The sequence below is a fragment of the Oryctolagus cuniculus genome, chromosome 2 (genome assembly GCF_964237555.1).
Source record: "Oryctolagus cuniculus chromosome 2, mOryCun1.1, whole genome shotgun sequence".
Lineage (NCBI taxonomy): Eukaryota > Metazoa > Chordata > Mammalia > Lagomorpha > Leporidae > Oryctolagus > Oryctolagus cuniculus.
This window is the reverse complement of record NC_091433.1, coordinates 45,504,539-45,523,620: the sequence shown is the minus strand read 5'-3', so window position 1 is coordinate 45,523,620 and position 19,082 is coordinate 45,504,539. Positions and strand designations below refer to the sequence as shown.

The following is a 19,082-nucleotide window of genomic DNA, read 5'->3' as shown; positions in this document are numbered from 1 at the left end:
CCTCCTTCCAGTTCCAGCACACCCCAGCTTCTCAGAATACACATCAACTGCCAGACACCTGTCCGTGACCCCCGAATGTAAGGTATCCTGTCCCTGGGAAGGAAAACCTGGCTTTGGGAGCCTTCTCTCCTGCGGTCTTTGGACTGGGATCTACACCTCCAAGAATGGGACGAGAGAGGCAAAGCATGTGAAGAACTCCATGGCTCTGAAATATATCCCGAGTTGTGTCACTAAAGAGTGGTACCCATGTGGTTGACTGGGCCACCTGAGATCATGGAGCCCTCATCTCCACTGGATGTTACCACCTGCAGTGTAATAATGTACTAGCTCTCTAATGTACTAGCTACGTGCTTGTGCGCCTGGAAAAGCAGCACTTGGGCCCCTGCCACCTATGTGGGAGACCGGATAGAGTTCTTGGCTTCTGATTTAAGGATTATCTTAGTTTCCAAATCAGTCTTATGCAATGGTTTTTACTGTCCCTATTCTAAAGATGAGGAAACAGGGGCTCAAGTTATTGAAATGACTTCTTCAACCTTGCAGACCAAGCCCAGATCTGTTTGGTACTATTGTACTGTATTGCTTCTCCTTGCTGTGTGTGTGTGTGTGTGTGTGTGTGTTAGGCAGAGTTACAGACAGAGGGAGGAGAGAAAAAAAAGAGAGATCTTCCATCCACTGTTAGTCCACTCCCCAAATGGTCACAACAGCCAGGGCTGGACTGGGCTGAAGCCAAGAGCCTGGAGTTTCTTCCAGGTCTCCCACATAGAGACATAGGTGGCAGAGGCCCAAGGACTTGCGCCCTCTTCCACTGCCTTTCCAAGCACATTAACATGGAGCTGGGGTCGGCGCCGTGGCTCAATAGGCTAATCCTCCACCTAGCAGCGCGGGCACACCAGGTTCTAGTCCTGGTCGGGGCGCTGGATTCTTTCCCGGTTGCCCCTCTTCCAGGCCAACTCTCTGCTGTGGCCAGGGAGTGCAGTGGAGGATGGCCCAAGTGCTTGGGCCCTGCACCCGCATGGGAGACCAGGATAAGCACCTGGCTCCTGCCTTCGGATCAGCGTGGTGTGCCGGCCGTGGCGGCCATTGGAGGGTGAACCAACGGCAAAAGGAAGACCTTTCTGTCTTTCTCTCTCACTATCCACTCTGCCTGTCAAAAAACAACAACAACAACAAGAAAACCAAAAAACAAAAAGAAAAACATAGAGCTGGATCAGAAGTGGAGCAGCCAGGTCTCAAACTGGCACCCATATGGGATGCTGGCACCGCAGATGGCAGCTTAACCAATTATGCTACGACGCTGGCCCCACTGTGTGTTCTTGCACTAGTCTTTTAACCTCTCTGGGCTGGAATTTCTTCATTTCTTAAAGGGGACATTAAAAATTGTGGTTTTTTTTTTTTTTTGTCTCATCTAGCTTTGTTATTGTGGATTCTGAACATATTTATTATTCAACTTTCCAAATGAGAGTTTTGGATTCTCTTAGAACCAAAATGCTTCAGCTAGAGTCTGATTTCCACACCTCTGAGGTAAGAGGGGAGAATGACCTTGCACTTGGAACATCTGGCATAAAAGTGTTGTGAGCCCGGAGGTGAAAGCCTCCTTCAGGGTATAAAGGATACTGTCGTGACTTCTTTGTTCCCTGGGCCTACAGCTCTTGCCTCTCTTTTCCTTTGGAAAATACTTCTCATTTTCTAAGTCCTTGTGCTTTGAAGGTCGACTTTTTTGGGCCGCGGGGGGTGGGGTGGGGAGATGTCAAAGGGGAGAGAAGGTTAAATACAGAACTGAGTCTGTTCGCTGCTAGCTGCGGAAGCTCGCTGCCGTCGCCCTGGCTTGACCTTGTCATCGCAGCTCCATTATGAGGGCAGAAGCTTAGCCTCCCCGGGGTCATCATTTCCTTTAGACCTTGCCAGCAGCAAAGGGCAAGAGGCTCTCTCCTCATTGATATTTGCCTGCTTGAATCCAAAAGAGCATGCTGATGGCAGAAAGGAAAAGCAACACCATTTGGCAGTGCAGTGCTTTAGTCAAAACCGATCTTCAGTGCAAACGTTGTTTTAGGTTTTAATCTCTTATCATACCCTTCTGATGGTTGTCCATTTATAACATGCTTTAGAACTCTAGCTACAGTAGTTGTCTTAGCATTCTCTTATTTATTTTTTATTTATTTATTTTTTAAAATTTTTTGACAGGCAGAGTGGACAGTGAGAGAGAGAGACAGAGAGAAAGGTCATCCTTTTGCCCTTGGTTCACATTCCAATGGCCGCCGCAGCTGGCGCGCTGCGGCTGGTGCACCACGCTGATCTGAAGGCAGGAGCCAGGTGCTTCTCCTGGTCTCCCATGGGGTGCAGGGCCCAAGCACTTGGGCCATCCTCCACTGCACTCCCTGGCCACAGCAGAGAGCTGGCCTGGAAGAGGGGCAACTGGGACAGAATCCGGCGCCCCGACCGGGACTAGAACCCGGTGTGCCAGCGCTGCAAGGCGGAGGATTAGCCTAGTGAGCCGCGGTGCCCGCCACTTTTTTTTTTTTTTAAAGAAAGATTTATTTATTTGAAAGAGTTACGCAGAGAGAGAAGGAGAGAAAGAGAGAGAGCGAGAGAGCGAGCAAGGGCTTTCATCCACTGGTTCACTCTCCAATTGGCTGCAAGGGCTGGAGCTGTGTCAATCCAAAGCCAGGAGCCAGGAGCTTCTTACGGGTCTCCCACATGAGTGCAGGGACCCAAGCACTTGGGCCATCTTCTACTGCTTTCCCAGGCCATAGCAGAGAGCTGGATCAGAAGTAAAGTAGCCAGGACTTGAACTGGCGCCCATATGGGATGCCGGCACTGCAGGTGGGTGCTTTACCTATTACACCACAGTGCCTGCCCCCTTAGCACTCTTGATCAGTTAATTTACCCAGGTGAAATTTACCTTATTAATTTTAAAAAAAAGATTTATTGTATGTATTTGGAAGGCAGAGTTACAGAGCAGACATGGGGTGGGGGAAAGAGAGAGATCATCCATCTGCTGATCTACTGATTCACTCCTCAGATGGCCTCAATAGCAGGGGCTGGGCCAGGCCCAGCCAGGAGTCAAGAGCTTCTTCTGGGTTTCCCACATGGGTGCAGGGACCCAAGCACTTGGCTCATTTTCCACAGCTTTCCCAAGTGCATTAGCAGAGAGCTGGATCAGAAGTGGAGCAGCTGGGTGTTGAACCAGTGCCCATATGGGATGCCAGCATTGCAGGTGGTGGCTTAATTCATTAGGCCACAATGCCGGCACCTATCTCATTAATTTTTATAAAAGATCCAAAATGAACTTTTTAAAAATCATGCCTGAGTATTAGATTTTAAGTGCCTTTTCTACAACTATTGGATTACCTTGAGTTGATTTTTGACTGTTGAACTAACCTTGCATACCTGGACTAAATCTCACTTGGATGCAGTGTATAGATTTTTTAAAAATACATTGTTGAATTCAATTTGCTAACAATGAAGTCAGGATTTTTTTTTCACCCATGTTCATGAGAGATATTCATCTGTAGTTTTTTTCCATTCTTGTGTCTTTGGTTTTGGTGTTAGGATAATGGAATGAGTTAGGAGGTATAATCTGTTTCCTTTTTTGTGGAAGAGATTATAGAAAATCAATATCGTTCCTTATCTAAACGTCTGTTAGGATTCACTAGTGAAGCCAAAAAGGAGCTGGTTGTTTTTGCTTTAGAAAGTTAGAAATTTACTGATTTAATTTCTTTAATAAAGACCTATTCATTCAGGTGGTCTGGTGGTCCTGCTATGAGTTATTATCAATTGTGTAAGGAATTGACCCATTTAATCCGAATGATCAAGTTTGTGGGTATAGAATTGTTCATAATATTCCCTAATTATCTTTTTGCTGTCCATGGAATCAGTAGTGGTGGTTCCTCTTTGATTTCTGATATAGGAAGTTGTATCTTCTCTTTTTTCTTGGTTGGCTGGGTCAGAGGTTTAACGATTGTATGATCTTCAAACAATCAGCTTTTGGTTTTGTTGGTTTTCTCTAGTCATTTCCTATTTTAGGTTTCTTTTCCACTTTAATTTCTGTTCTTATGCGTATTTTGAATTTAATTTGCTCTTTTTTTTTTCTGTTTTACTATAGTGGAAGCCTAGGTTCCAGGGTTTAAACTTTCTCCTTCTAATATGAAGAGTCTACAAAAAGTTCATGGAAAATGCATATTGTGAAAAATCTATGTAAGGATTTCAAAATATTCTTTTTAAGAAGATTTATTTATTTACCATTTAAAGGTTTATTTATTTATTTGAAAGTCAGAGTTACAGACTTTCTCTGTCAGAAGAGAGAAAGAGAGATCCTCCACCTGCTGCTTCACTCTCCAGATGGCCGCAATGGCCACGGCTGTGCCAGTCTGAAGCCAGGAGCTTCTTCCAGGTCTCCTACGTGAGAGGTAGGGACACAAATACTTGGGCCACCTTCTGCTGCTTTTCCCAGATCATTATCAGGGAGCTGGATCAGAAGTGGAACAGCAAGGACATGAATTGGCGCCCATACGGGATGCTGGCATTGCAAAGGATGGCTTTACCTGCTGCACCACAAAGCCAGCCTCTTATTTATTTGAAAGACAGAGTCACAGAGATAGAGATAGACATAGATGGGGAGAGGGAGAGAGAGAGAGAGAATTTTTCCATCCACTTGTTCGCTCCCCAAATGGCTGTTACAGCCAAGGTTGGGCCAGGCTGAAGCCAGGAGCCTGGAACTCCATTCGGATCTCCCACATAGGCATCTGGATCTCGCAAGCACTTGAATTATCTTCTGCTGATTTCTTAGGCACAATAGCAAGAAATTGGGTCATAAGTGGAGCATCTGGGACTTGAACCAGGGCTCTGATATGGGATGCTAGCATTGTAAGTAGCAGCTTAACCCGCTAGCCACAATGCTGACCCTCGAAATATTCTTGCACAAAAATAAACTAAGGCTAAGTTTCCATTAAACTTTTGAAGTACATGCATACATTTAATAATATAAACTTTCTTCTGTGCATTGCTTTGCCTACATTCTACAAATTTTGATAAATCATTTCATATTCATTTGGTTCAACATATATTGAAATTTGCCTTTATACTTTCTCCCGTGTGTTATTTAGAAGTATGATGCTTAATCCCAAATATTTTATAATTTTCCAGTGTTTTTTCTGTTACTGATTTCCAGTTTAATTTCATTGTGGTCTGAGAAGGAAGACTGTTTTCTTAAATTTGTGTATTTCAAAGCCCAGAATGTGGTCTATCTGCATGACTATTCCAAGTGAGCTTGAGAAGAATCTGACCTGCTGTTGTTGGATTTAGTAATTCATTAGATGTCAATTATATCCAGTTGATGGATGGTGCTGCTGAGTTCAGTTATGTCCTTACCTTTTTTCTGTCCCCTAGATCTGCCTATATAAGGTTCTTTCAATAAACAGGTAAAGCTCATTTTTCATGTGGAGGGAACTGGGGGACTTGTCAGAGTTTAAGAGTTAGTCACTGAGGCAGGGGAATGGAAGTCCACAAAGAGAAAAGAGAGGTAGTCAATGCAAAAACCAGGATTTGTGCTCTTCATGAATTTTTTTGGGGGTGCGCGACAGTGCTTGAATGCCCAAGAGCTTTCCTTTCTCAGTGAATTCAGTTAGCAACTGTGCACTGAGTGTGAACTTGGCCATGGAGTGTGTGAGCCAGGGATGCACAAAGGCCGAAAGGAATGACCTGGTGACCATGATATCTAGTGGTTCTTGGTCCTCTGTCTAGGAACCACCTACAGAAATTGGAGGGAAGACAAAACTGACTTCAAAGTGTATTTTCCAAGGTTCTTCTTTGTTTCCTTCTTCTTATTTTTTTAAAGATTTATTTAATTTATTTGAAAGGCAGAGTTACAGAGAGGCAGAGGCAAAGAGAGAGTGGTGGGGTGGCGTGGGAGAGAGGTCTTCCATCTGCTGGAATGGCTGTGATGGCCAGATGGTGCAGTACTACTTAAGTCACTGTTTGGGATGCCCACAGCTGGTATCCAATTGCCAGGTTTGACCCTGATTACTCCACTTCTGATCCAGCTTCCTGCTAATGTGCACCTGCAGAGGCAGAGGCAATGACTCAAGTACTTGGGTCCCTGCCACCCATTCGGGAGACCTGGATGCAGTTCCTGACTCATGGCTTCACCCTGGCTGTTGCAGGCATTTGAAGAATGAACCAGCAGATGGAATATCTCTGTCTCTGTCTCCCTGACTTTCAAATGAAATGAAAGTAAGTGAACATTTAAAAAATTTTCTTCAATTAGTGATTGTGTGGAGGGAAGAACATATTTGAAGTGTATGCCAGTGTTCATAGCAACATTGTGCACATTGGCCCAGGAGTGAAGGCAACCCTCAAGGAACCACCAACAGATGAATGGACGAACAGAATGGGGTGTATACATAACATGGAATATTATTCAATCACAAACAGGAATGACATTCTGATGTTCTTTTCCCCCCAAAGATGTATTTATTTATTTGAAAGTCAGAGTTACAGAGGTAGAGAAAGAGAGCGAGATCTTCCATCTGCTGGTTCACTCCCCAAATGGGGAGGCCAAAGCCAGGAGCTTCTTTCAGGTCTCCCATGCAGGTGGCAGGGGCCTGAGCACTCGGGCCAGTGCTTAGGCCATCTTCCACTGCTTTCCCAAGTGCATTCGCAGGGAGATGGATCAGAAGTGGAGCAGCTGAGACTCATCAGTGTCCACATGGGATGCCAGTGCTGCAGGTGGCTGCACCATGAAGCTGTTCTGATACATGCTCCAATGTGGATGGGCCTTGAGGACATTATGCTAAACAAAAGACACCAAACACAAAGGGGGAAAATATCTAGAATGGGCAAATTCAGAGAGAAAGAGAGAAAATTAGATGTTAGCAGGGTCTAAGGCAAAGAGGGGAGTGGGTGTTACTTTTTTTAGTAAGTACAGAGTTTCTGTTTGGTGTGATGAACATTTTGAAAACAGACAGTGATGATGATAACTTGATGTTGTAAATGAAGCTAATGCTACTGAACCTACACTTAAAAACGGTTACAATGAGAGCAGGCATTTGGCTTAGCAGTTGGGACTCCTGCATTCCATATCGGAGTGCCTGCGTTTGAATCCCAGCTCGGTTTCTGATTCCAGCTTCCTGCTAAAGCAGACGCTGGGAGGTGGCAGGTGATAGCTCAAGTAGTTGGGTCCCTGCCAACCATATTAGAGACCAAGATTGAGTTACTGGCTTCTGGCTTTGGCCTGGTTCAGTCTTGACTGTCATGAAGCAACACGGGGAGTGAACCAGTGAATGGGGGGCGGGGTCTGTCCATCTCTGTGTCTCTCTGCCTCTCAAATGAATAAAATAAAGAATCTAGGCCAGCGCTGTGGCTCACTTGGCTAATCCTCCACCTGCGGCGCCGGCACCCCGGGGTTCTAGTCCTGGTTGGGGCTCCGGATTCTGTCCCAGTTGCTCCTCTTTCAGTCCAGCTCTCTGCTGTGACCTGGGAAGGCAGTGGAGGATGGCCCAAGTGCTTGGGCCCTGCACCTGCATGGGAGACCAGGAGGAAGCACCTGGCTCTTGGCTTCAGATCAGTGCAGCGTGCCAGCTGCAGCGTGACAGCCATATCGGCCATTTTGGGGGTGAACCAATGGAAAAATGAAGACCTTTCTCTCTGTCTCTCTCTCTCTCTGACTAACTCTGCCTGTCCAAAAAAAAAAATCCAATGGTTAAAATGGGAAATTTTAGGTTGTGTAAGAGCACTTCCAAAACTTCATGGAAAATGTAATGAAAATTTTATTTTGGCACAAAAATGTTTCAAAATCCGTACATAATTTATCCCAGGCCATAGCAGAGAGCTGGATCAGAAGAGGAGCTGCCGAGACCAGAACCGGTGCCCATACGGGACACCGGCACTTCAGGCCAGGGCTTTAACCCGTTGTACCACAGAGCTGGCCCCCATAGTTTATTCTTTTTTTTAAAAAAAAATATTTTATTTATTTATTTGAGAGGTAGAATTACAGGCAGTGAGAGGGAGAGACAGAAAGGTCTTCCTTCCATTGGTTCACTCCTCAGTTGGCCGCTACGACTGGAGCTGTGCCAATCCGAAGCCAGAAGCCAGGTATTTCCTCCTGGTCTTCCATGTGGGTGCAGGGGCCCAAGTTGGGCCATCCTCCACTGCCTTCCCGGGCCACAGCAGAGAGCTGGCCTGGAAGAGGGGCAACCGGGACAGAATCCGGCACTCTGACCGGGACTAGAACCCAGTGTGCCGGCGCCACAAGGCGGAGGATTAGCCTAGTGAGCCGCGGCGCCGGCCTTAGTTTATTCTTAATATACATTTTCTACAAACTTTTTGAAGATCCCTCATATATTTACCACAATAAAATGATATTAAAAACATATAATAATAATAAAACTATAAATGTGATTCAATTCTTAGCAGGGAAACAGACAAATAGAGCTATGAATAAAGTCAAAATTTGGAGATAAAATGTAAAGGCCTAGAATCAAGCATGAACAGAGTTTCCTTGGCGAGGGCAACGTGAACAGGGCAGCAGATAGAGCCGGGGCACTGAGCAGACATCCGATTAGGAAGAGCCTGGTGTGTGGTGAGGAATGAAAGTCCAGGCAGGGTCCCTCCGCGGGAAGTAAGCAAGTGTGATCAGGTTTGCCTGGGAAGAATCACTGCACGGAGTGAGGGGATACGGTGCAGGAGAACAACAGAGAGAGCAGGGAGAAAGAGAACAGCACTGCACTTGGCCAGGCAGGAAGCAACCAGCTCCAGCTCACACTGCCCCCACACTAGTTGGCACCACACTGGGCCCCTAGAGCCAGTGCAGGTAACAGTGACCCACCAAGTTCTCTTCGTCTTGTTTCCTGCTTTAGCACAAGTTTCACCTGCTCCCGTAGGGGCCCACGCGTGTCCTCCTCCCGGCTCAGCTGCTGAAGGGAGGAATGCCCACGTGGGAAGTAGCTCAGTGATAATCATCTGGGTGCAAGCCAGACGGCTCTTACTAGATGTCTGCCTTCCTGTGCGTCCATCAGAGAAGCCTAGGGGGTCTGAAAAGTTCTAGTTGCCTCCCTTTCATCCCAAAGCTGTCTGACAGCACAGAAGTGCTACCACAATGAAAGAATGCACTTCTCTCTTCTTAAAAAGATTTATTTTGATTTATTTGAAAGGCAGAGTGTCAGAGAGAGAGAGCAAGCGAGCTTCTATTGCTGATTCACTTCCTACATGGCTGCAACAGCCAAGGTTGGGCCAGACGGAAGCCAGGAGCTCCGAGCTCCATCCGGGTCTCCCATATAGGCAGCAGACGCTCAAATACCCGGGCATTACCTGTTATTGAACCTTGCACCTCTTATTAGTCACTTGTAACTTCGTTCTTTTTCACTATGAATATCTTTGGGTAATTGACTTTGTCACTCCATGTGAACTATTTCTTTAGTTCCCGCCACACAGGACGCCACTGTTCTGACAGATGAAGCCCGTCTGCACAGGTTTCGCCATCCTATTGACGTCGTTCAATTTTGTCATTTTTAAGGATTATCCCTAGCCTCAAAAGTTTTAGAGCTGCTTTAGTTTTCACTCATGTCACTACAGAGGAGGTGGCGCATAAGCGGGCGGTCCCAGGCCGCACAGCCCGGCTCCAAATGCTGTTTCAGCGATGCCCGCCAGGGGTCAGCACAGGCTCGGCGTTGGGCTGCGGCCTCCCACAATGCACCGGGCTCCGGGGCCCTCGCGGCGGCGGCGGCGAACCAGCTGCACCGCCGCGGCGGGGCGAGTACTGTTCGGGCGGGGGGCGGGGCCAGTGCCGGAGGGGGCGGGGCTGGGAGCCGCCGCGCGGGTCGCGGTCGCTGTCGCCGGCCGCCTCAGACGTCGGCACCTGAAGCTGTGGCAAGGTAGGGGGCCCCGCGGGGTCATCCCTGCCGGGAGTGTGAAGTCCCTTCGTGGTGCGAATCGGACAGGCCCTGGGCTGCTAACATTGAGAGAGGGTCTCCCACTTGTCGCCGGAGCCCGGGTTCGCCGGGAGGGATCTATTTTAAACTCTTTGTCTGGTCCCGTTCTCGCGCCGCTCGCGTCTCCGCAGGGTCCGCGCAGCCCGCCGTGGGGGCATTTGCGGCCGGTTCCTCCTCTCCTGCCGCGGGTGTGGATGTGACTGACCTCCAGGGTGGGGCTGCGTGTGCAGGAACCGGGGAGGGCGTGGACTGCGAACGCGTGGGAACTCCGGAGCTGCGAGGCGCCGGCGTGCGTGGCTGCGGGCCCTGCCCCGTGCCGCCGCGGGTGCTCCCGAGTGGCCTGTGCCTCGCGTGCCTGCTGCAGGCTGCTGTCCCTGGGGGCTGAAGCCGGGCGCCCCGAGCACGCCCAGCCCAGCCGGGGAAGCCGCCTCCTCCTCCTCCTCGCTGCGCAGGCTGCCCGCCGGCGGTCCCCAGCGCCACACCCCGGCCCTCCCAGCGCGGCCAACCTGCGTCTGGCAGCCAACTTGAGCTTTCCAAAAAGTAAAGTTTGGCAGGCGGGGAGCAGCGCTGGAGTACGTACGGAGCGTTCGGGAGAGCTTGGGCTCCTCGGTGCCGGCCTGCCTTGGCCAGTTTCTGGGTCGCGCCGCCTGGCGGGTTCCGCTCAGTCTCGCGTCTTCTTACCGCAGCGCTGCCCAAGGTAGCAGTGTCCTGTCCACCTCTTCAGGCTGCAGTGCTAAGGGGGCGTCGCCTTTGCCCACTTCGGTCCTCTGATTCCTATCCCCTGTGTGACAAAATTCATATTTTAAGAAGAGTGTATTTCTTTAAAACCCTCAGTCTGTAGTAGGTCCATTTCTGTGAGTATCAATCGGTTGATTTCATTCGTGAAGTGCAAGCAGTTTCTTTTCTTATTTTAGTGATAAAGATTGTAATTGGGAATCAAGCTAAAAGATAGCCTCCAGGTGAACAGGATCCTAATTCACAGATTAGCTGATGTGAAAAGCCTGTAGAAGGGAAGTGAGGCAAGCTCAGTTCTGAAATGTTTCTGCCGCTGCGAGAGTTGAGTTATTAAAGTTATCCTAACTGTTCCCTCCAAATCTAAAATGCTAAGAATAGATGCAGACTCCCTTTCTTAAAAGATGTGCTGCTTGCCTCAATAATGAAAAATAAGAAAAAATTTTAAACTGTTACCACTTATGTCCAAGGAAAGTAGTAAGTTAAACATTTTTGTTAACTAGAAATTCCCAATGATCATTGACCCCCCCATCTCTGGGTGTTTTTCCTTTTGAATGATAGTTCTCTTTCAGACTATGACGTCATGAATTGCTGATTTGTACAATGAGTTCTACTTAGAAAATATTTTCCATATGTAATAGTAATCTTCATTTAAAAGCATTGTGTATTTGTGAGAAAGAAGATACAAATCCTTAAAAAGTTAATAAAAACTAGGGGGAAAAAAGTCAGCTGGTATATACTAGTGACTCCGGTTAGGAGGTCCCGGGAAGTGACAGCATACCCAAAAGATAAAATCAGAGTCACTAACACACAAGAAGAACTGGAGGGGCACCACTTGAAACTTAAAAGGAGCAGTTTAAAGACATGTTAAAGTAAGATAAGTTTGTAGAGTAGGTTGCAGGCATTTGTAAGCCCACAGCCTTGAGAGATTTATGGAAAGACACACTCATTAACAAATCTGACTACAAATTCATGGCTCACTAAAATAAGCAGATCAGATGTTTCTTATGTCACTTGTAAATTCATGTGCTTTAAGTTAAGAAGCACTTGACCCCTACTTTGGCAACTTTCCCATCCCTTACTGCTTCTTTAAAAAAAAAAAAAAAGTCCCACAGTTCTGGCTCGTGGGGGCAAATTTTTCCTTTTTTTTTTTTTTTTTTTAAAGATTGATTTATTTATTTGAAAGAGAGAGAATCTTCTATTCATTGGTTTATTTCTCAGATGGCTACAATGGCCAGGGCTGTACCAGGCCAAAGCCAGGAGCCAGAAACTTCATCCAGTTCTCCCACATGGGTGCAAGGGCCCAAACACTTGGGCCATCTTCAGCTACTTTTCCCAAGCTACTAGCAGGAAGCTGGATCCAAAGTGGAGCTGCTGGGACACAAACCGGTGCCCGTACGGGCTGCTGGGATCCCAGGCAGCAGCTCTTCCTACTAGATCACAATGCCAGCATCTGGAGGCAGATTTTTAAAACTGACCTGTGAGCATAGATTAGAGTTGACAGGACTTACCAGCAACGGGTGATTCTTCATTTACTCATTCCTTCAGCAGGTTTCTGTAAGCACCTACTACATGCAAGTCTAGACTTAACTGCTTTAGCCTCATCCTGTGGGAAGTACTGTGGGTAGGATCTATGAATAGGGACTGTGTCAGGATCATCAAAGTAGGAACCCGGGTTGCTTTTTAGACACTGGTGAAGCAAAGGCATCCCTCGTAAGAATCATTAAGACCTTAGTAGCTCATTTTAAAATTTCGTGTCCCAGCTGCTCCTCTTCCGATCAAGCTCTCTGCTGTGACCTGGGAAGGCAGTGAAAGGTGGCCCAAATGCTTGGGCCCCGGCACCTGCGTGGGAGACTGGAAGAAGCTCCTGGCTCCTGATTTTGGATTGGCTCAGCTCTGGCCATTGCAGCTGTATGAGGGGTGAACCAGCAAATGAAAGACCTCTTTCTCTGGCTTTCCATGTGTCTGTAACACTACCTCTCAGAAAAATAAATCTTACAAAAAAAAAAAAAAAAAAAAGATACCCCACTTATTTGGAAGGGAGGAAGAATTAGAGACAATACCTCAAAACATATCCTCTTTGACTTCCTCTTTGTGGTCACAATTTTTATAGAACACTCATTATATACAGATACTAATTATTAAATAAGAGTCATATAATATGAGGCTATCGAAGCAGTTGTTTTGAAAGAGTTAATCACATGAGAATCATCCCCAGCTTTGCAGTAAGTAAAAGCGCCCTTTTAGTCAGATTTTTTTTTTTTTTTTTTTTTTTTTACAGGCAGAGTGGACAGTGAGAAAGACAGAGAAAAAGGTCTTCCTTTTGCCGTTGGTTCACCCCCCAATGGCTGGTGCGCTGCCGCCGGCGCACTGCGCCTATCCGAAGGCAGGAGCCAGGTGCTTCTCCTGGTCTCCCATGGGGTGCAGGGTCCAAGCACTTGGGCCATCCTCCATTGCCTTCCCTGGCCATAGCAGAGAGCTGGCCTGGAAGAGGGACAACCGGGACAGAATCCGGCGCCCCAAACGGGACTAGAACCCCGTGTGCTGGCGCCGCTAGGTGGAGGATTAGCCTATTGAGCCGCGGCGCCGGCCCAGATTTATATATTTGTAAACATCTTAGCACTGCGCTAGAACTAGAAATATGAAGACGAATACTCTCACCCTGATGTCAGTAACTGCCCCTTGCAGTCTGTAAGTTAAGATGAATAGCTTCCTTTTGTAAGGGCTTACCAGGTTCTTGTTGGAGGAAGTCAATGCAGAGATCAGTATGGGTTTACTATGAATTGGTACCTGCTCATGTGCTTTGTGTCCCTATTCTAGTCTGATGAGGTAGGGAAAGAACTTCTGGAAAAATAAATGTCTGAAATTAGTAGTAAAGAATGATTAACTTATAACCAGAAGTGAGAGGGGGAGTGCTTCAGGTATGGGACAATCATGGAAATAAAGCAACAAAGTATAAGGCCTAGAAACATAAAGAACGAGACTGGGAAGCAGGGGAGGGGTCGGATCCTAGAGGCCCTGTAAAGGTGAGAGGAGTGCTCGCTTCGGCAGCACATGTACTAAAATTGAAACGACACAGAGAAGATTAGCATGGCCCCTGCGCAAGGATGACACGCAAACTCGTGAAGCTTTCCATATTTTTGAAATCTTTACTTAGTATAGAGTTGATCTTCTGTATATAAAGACAATTAAAAATGAATCTTAGTGAATAATGGGATGGGAGAGGGAGTAGCAGAAGGGATGGTTTGTGGGTGGGAGGGTGGTGGTTGAGGGAATAACCATTATAAGCCAAAAGTTGTACTTTGAAAGTTATATTTATTAAATAAAAGTTTTTGCCGGTGCCGCAGCTCACTAGGCTAATCCTCCACCTTGTGGCGCCGGCACACCGGTTCTAGTCCCGGTCGGGGCACCGGATTCTTTCCCGGTTGCCCCTCTTCCAGGCCAGCTCTCTGCTGTGGCCCGGGAGTGCAGTGGAGGATGGTCCAAGTGCTTGGGCCCTGCACCCCATGTGAGACCAGGATAAGTACCTGGCTCCTGCCATCGGATCAGCGCGGTGCACCGGCCGCAGCGCGCTGGCCGCAGCGGCCATTGGAGGGTGAACCAACGGCAAAGGAAGACCTTTCTCTGTCTCTCTCTCTCACTGTCCACTCTGCCTGTTAAAAATAAATAAATAAATAAAAGTTTTCTATTAAAAAGGTGAGGGGAGCCACTGAAGACTGTGGTAGGAGAATGACAGGAGCAGATCTGGTTCAGATAGCTCACTCTGAAGCCTGGATGAAGGATAGATTTAAGAGGGTGAGAGGGAGGAAGAACTGTTAGGAAGCTATAGCACTGATTAGGAAAGAAATGCTGAGGGCTTAGTGCTTGCCGAATCCTTTACCATTTGCAGTGTTCTAATCCATTTAAAAAATCTATTTATTTGAAAGGCAGAGTGAGAGAGATAAAGATCTCTTCCATACATGGCTTCACTCCTCAAATGCCTGCTACAGGGCTGGCATAAGCCAAAATCGGGAACTCCATCTAGGTCGCCCACATGGTTGGCAGGGACCCAAGCACTTGGGCCATCTTTTACTCACTACCTCCCAGGTGCATTATCAGGAAGCTGGATTGGAAGCATGGAGTAGCTGGGACTTGAACCTGCACTCTGACATGGGATACAGGCATCTCATGACTTAACCTGCTATTCGCAACACCCGCTATTTTATTTAATTATTTTAATTTTATTTATTTTTAAATTTTATTTTAAAATTTAAAATTTTTATTTCATTTCATTATTTTATTTTATTTATTTGAGAGAGTTAGAGAGATAGAGACAGGGAGAGAGAAGGTCTTCCATCCACTGGTTCACACCCCAAATGGCTACAATGGCTGGAGCTGAGCTAATCTGAAGCCAGGAGCTTTTTCCAGGTCCCCCACATTGGGCTATCCTCTGCTGCTTTCCCAGGTGCATTAGCAGGGAACTGGATCGGAAGTGGAGCAGCGGGGACTCAAACCAGCACCCATGTGGGATGCTGATGCCGCAGGCTGGGGCTTTAACCTGCTGTGCCACAGCACTGGCCCCAGCGCTCGCTCTTCATAGGTGATTTCATTTGGTTTTCCTAACTACCCTTTGCAGTCCTCAGGTTAAAATTAATAGCTTCCTTTTTAAGTGCTTACCAAGTACCTTATGTACATCATTTCTGATACTTTAAAAACCCGACAAATTAAGTATTATGAAGCTCACTTAACAGAAATTGATGCTGAGGGCCGTGTGAAGACCAGGCCCAGTATCTAGTGCAGGTCTTCTGAATAGCAAGTGGGTCTGACTTCTCCAGAGATTTAGACATGAAAACCATTCTAGACAAATACACACCCTTCGAAACACCTCTCTGGAGTCAGCATAGCAGTAAGAGCATAACGCTGGCTTCTTCAGCAGTACTCTCTGTGCATTTACAAGTCCCCTTGAACTAAACACAGAATTTACATGGGATTAGCAGTCCCACTTCTAGGCTCAAAATCCAAAGAATTCAAAGCAGAGATTCAAAGATGTTCTCCCATGTTCATAGCAGCCTTTTTCATAGCAGCCAAAAAGTAGAAGCATCCCAAATGTGCGTGGGTGGATAGATAGATTGATAAACAAGGTGTGGTCCATATGGACAATAGAATATTACTCAGACGAGAAAAGGGAGGAAATTCTAACACGGGCTGCAACATGGATGAACCTTGAAGATACTTGGCTAAGTGAAATAAGCCAGTTACAAAAGGACAAGTACTGTGTGATTCCACTTGTCTGAGACACCTACAATGGTCAAATTTGTAGAGACGGAAGGTAGAATGAGGTGTGCTGGGGTTGGAAGATAGGAGAGCGGGGAAGTGTTTCAATGGGAATAGAGTTTTAGTTTGGAAAGATGAAGAAACTCTGGAGATGGAAGGTGGTGATGGCTGTACAACAGTGTGAATGCCATGAACTGTACATGGCAAAATTTATATATGTTTCACTACACACACACTTTATGATCAGATTACCAAGGTCCAGGAGCTGGTGACAAATGTGTGGTAAGACTAGTAAATCTAACTCAAAAAAAAAAAAAAAAAAAAAAAGATGTCTCATAGAATCCAGCCCAAGAAAAGAATGCTGGCTGGATTCCTTGATGACAGATTGCAGAAGTGTGAAGCTGCAAGATAGAAGAGATACCGTTTAGTTCAACCCCTTTTTTTTTCACACTGGTGAACAGTGAGGCCCAGAGTTATCCAGTGCCTTGCCCAGGGTCACCAAGCAAGTTCAGGCAAAGGGAAAATGTGAAGCCAGAACGTGTCCTCTCCTGCCAGACACCTAGTTCCTGGTACTGACAAGGACTTTTGGGGCTCACAGGCAAAGCTGTGCTCTGGCTTTCTTTTAGGCAGAAAGCAAACCAGCTTTTCTTCCTTTAAAGATTTATTTATTTATTTGAGAGAGAGAGAGAAGAGAGAGAAGGATCTTCCATCCACAAATTCACTCTCCAAATGGCTGTCATGGCCAGAGGTAGGCCAGGCTGAAGGCAGGAGCATCCTCCAGGTATCCCATGTGGGTTACAGGGGCCCAGTGACTTGGGCCATCCTTCTCTGGTTTCCCAAGGCACATTAGCAGGGAGCTGGATTGGAAGTGGAACAGCTGGGACGTGGCCTACCCCAACTGGGATGCTGGTGCTCTAGGCAGCTCCTTAACTTGCTGCACCACAGTGTCGGCTAAAAACCGAGAGGTTTTTTAAGTTGATCAGGTTGCTACAGGAAATTCATAGACACAGTGTCTGAAGAGATTCAGGTGTTTAGCATGTGGAGTTTGGGTGCTGGCTGTCAAGATATCAAGGTTGGAAAGAAGTGATTAGAGTTCATTCATTATCAAATATTTGAGGACCTCTGTGTCAAATATTCTTAATTTTCAATTTTTCTTTTCTTTTTTTTTGTTTTGATAGGCAGAGTTAGACAGTGAGAGCGAGACAGAGAGAAAGGTCTTCCTTCCATTGGTTCACCCCCGAAATGGCTGCTACGGCTGGTGCTGTGCTGATCTGAAGCCAGGAGCCAGGTGCTTCCTCCTGGTCTCCCATGTGGGTGCAGGGCCCAAGCACTTGGGCCATCCTCCACTGCCTTCCCGGGCCACAGCAGAGAGTTGGACTGGAAGAGGAGCAACCGGGACAGAATCCGGCACCCCAATGGGGACTAGAACCTGGACTTGAACCCTGGGTGCCTGTCCGCAGGCAGAGGATTAGCTGAGGATTAGCCTAGTGAGCCGCAGTGCCAGCCTCAATTTTTCTTTTCTATTTAAATTGTCTGCCAACTTTATTCTAGATGGTTTGCCAATTGCCTTTGGATATAAACTCCCAAGTCACAGAAACCTTCGTTGACTTATGGAAAGGGTCAGTAGGGGAAAATGTAGAATTAGAGGGGATGATATGAGGTGAAAGGGGGCAACAACAGGTACCAAGAGAGTTGTAATCCAAATGAGCCAGCCCCCAGTACTGCAAGATTCTAATTAGGACTTGTGGCTAAGGGGTTGCAGATGTAGAGGAATTGGAACCCGACTTACACAGCTTGCCCCTGCACAGACCAAGTGTAGTGGCTGCTTGGAGGCATTTATTTATTTAAAATACAGAGTTACAGAGAGGCAGAGGCAGAGAGAGAGGTCTTCCATCTGCTGGTTCACTCCCCAGTTGGCCGCAACAGATGGAGCTGCACTGATCCGAAGGCAGGAGCCAGAAGCTTCTTCTGGGTCTCCCACATGGGTGCCGGGGCCCAAGGACTTGGGCCATCTGCTGCTGCTTTCCCAGGCTATAGCAGAGAGCTGGATCCAAAGAGAAACAGCCGGGACTAGAACTGGCGCCCATATCAGGTGCCGGCACTGCAGGTGATAGCTTTACCCACTATGCCACAGCGCCAGCCCCACCTGGAGGTCTTAAAGCCTGTGTGGAGGAGTAGAGCAACTGCAGTAAAAACCCCAAAAGATACACAAGAGAGTGAAACTTGGAGGTGAGCAAAAATGCAAAGAGAAAGATGTGGAAGAAGGTGCAATCAGGAAAGACCCCAGTTGATCAGATGGCTTCCCAATCTTCTGGTCACTAGAGCAGGTTGACTCCTCATAACTATGTATACATGTGGATCTGCCCACTTCCTGGATACCAGAGGTGTAGGATGTAAGGTACAACCTACCTTAAATAATGAGGCACTGGAGTAGTCTGCAGTAAAACAAGCACTGGGTTTGAAACCATTTCTTAAACTCCAGGGCCATGGAAAAGTTACCTAACTCACCAGAGTGTTGCACTGCCTCATCTGTAAATGTAGTAACTTCATAGAGTTATTACCAGAGCACAGAGGTCCTTGTCTTCACACTAGAAAAGAGTTTTGGATGTTAGAAAGAGTAGCATGAGCATGCTAGCCGGTTTAATATGAGAATACACCTGACAGGCCATGCGGGCATCTCAGCATAGAACTGAGAGCCCAGCCTGCAATCAGACTGCAGTTTTTCTCTTCTCCACTCCCTCTGCTGGGATGTTGCTGCACAGAGGGCTTTCTGGATATGGAATTCATGAAATTCCTCCTGGGACTTTATCAGCACAGTGTTATTGGCCCTAATAGCCTCCCCTCAGAAGACCCCCGACCCCGCTACCCCGGGGTCGGGGGAAGGACTGGGACCAACCTAGTGAGGTTATCAGACATGAGCAAGACTTGTGACATGCAAATACTGGTCTTGCTTCTGTTTCTTTGCTCATTCTACCGCACAGAATTAACATTTTTGTTCTTTCAGCTTCTCTCACACACATGGGTTAACGTCTAACTTCCTACCTGACAGTCATTGCCAGAATGAGAAACCCTTAATTAGAAATGTTACCGTATTTATTCAGCAACCATCAAGTGACAACTAAGCGGGAATACTGTGTGAGGAGCAGGAGAGAAAAAAGGGGGCAGATGTGGTTC

At 47.0% G+C, this 19,082-nt stretch overlaps 1 protein-coding gene and 1 non-coding gene across 7 annotated transcripts in view; both read left to right on the top strand.

Moving 5' to 3' along the window:
* The first annotated feature begins 9,757 nt into the window (after positions 1–9,757).
* Positions 9,758–19,082, top strand: part of EXTL3 (exostosin like glycosyltransferase 3) — a 146,917-nt gene continuing 137,592 nt past the window's right edge. For 2 of the 6 annotated variants that reach the window (XM_070068238.1, XM_051842528.2), the window contains exon 1: positions 9,758–9,866. The gene's annotated coding sequence lies outside the window, so the exon portion shown is untranslated. The remainder of the gene's footprint in view (positions 9,867–19,082) is intronic. The other 4 variants (XM_051842525.2, XM_051842529.2, XM_051842533.2 and 1 more) reach the window with 2 other exon arrangements.
* LOC127490397 (U6 spliceosomal RNA) lies at positions 13,691–13,797 on the top strand. Its single transcript, XR_007918359.1, has one exon. It is a non-coding gene; the product is annotated as a U6 spliceosomal RNA (small nuclear RNA).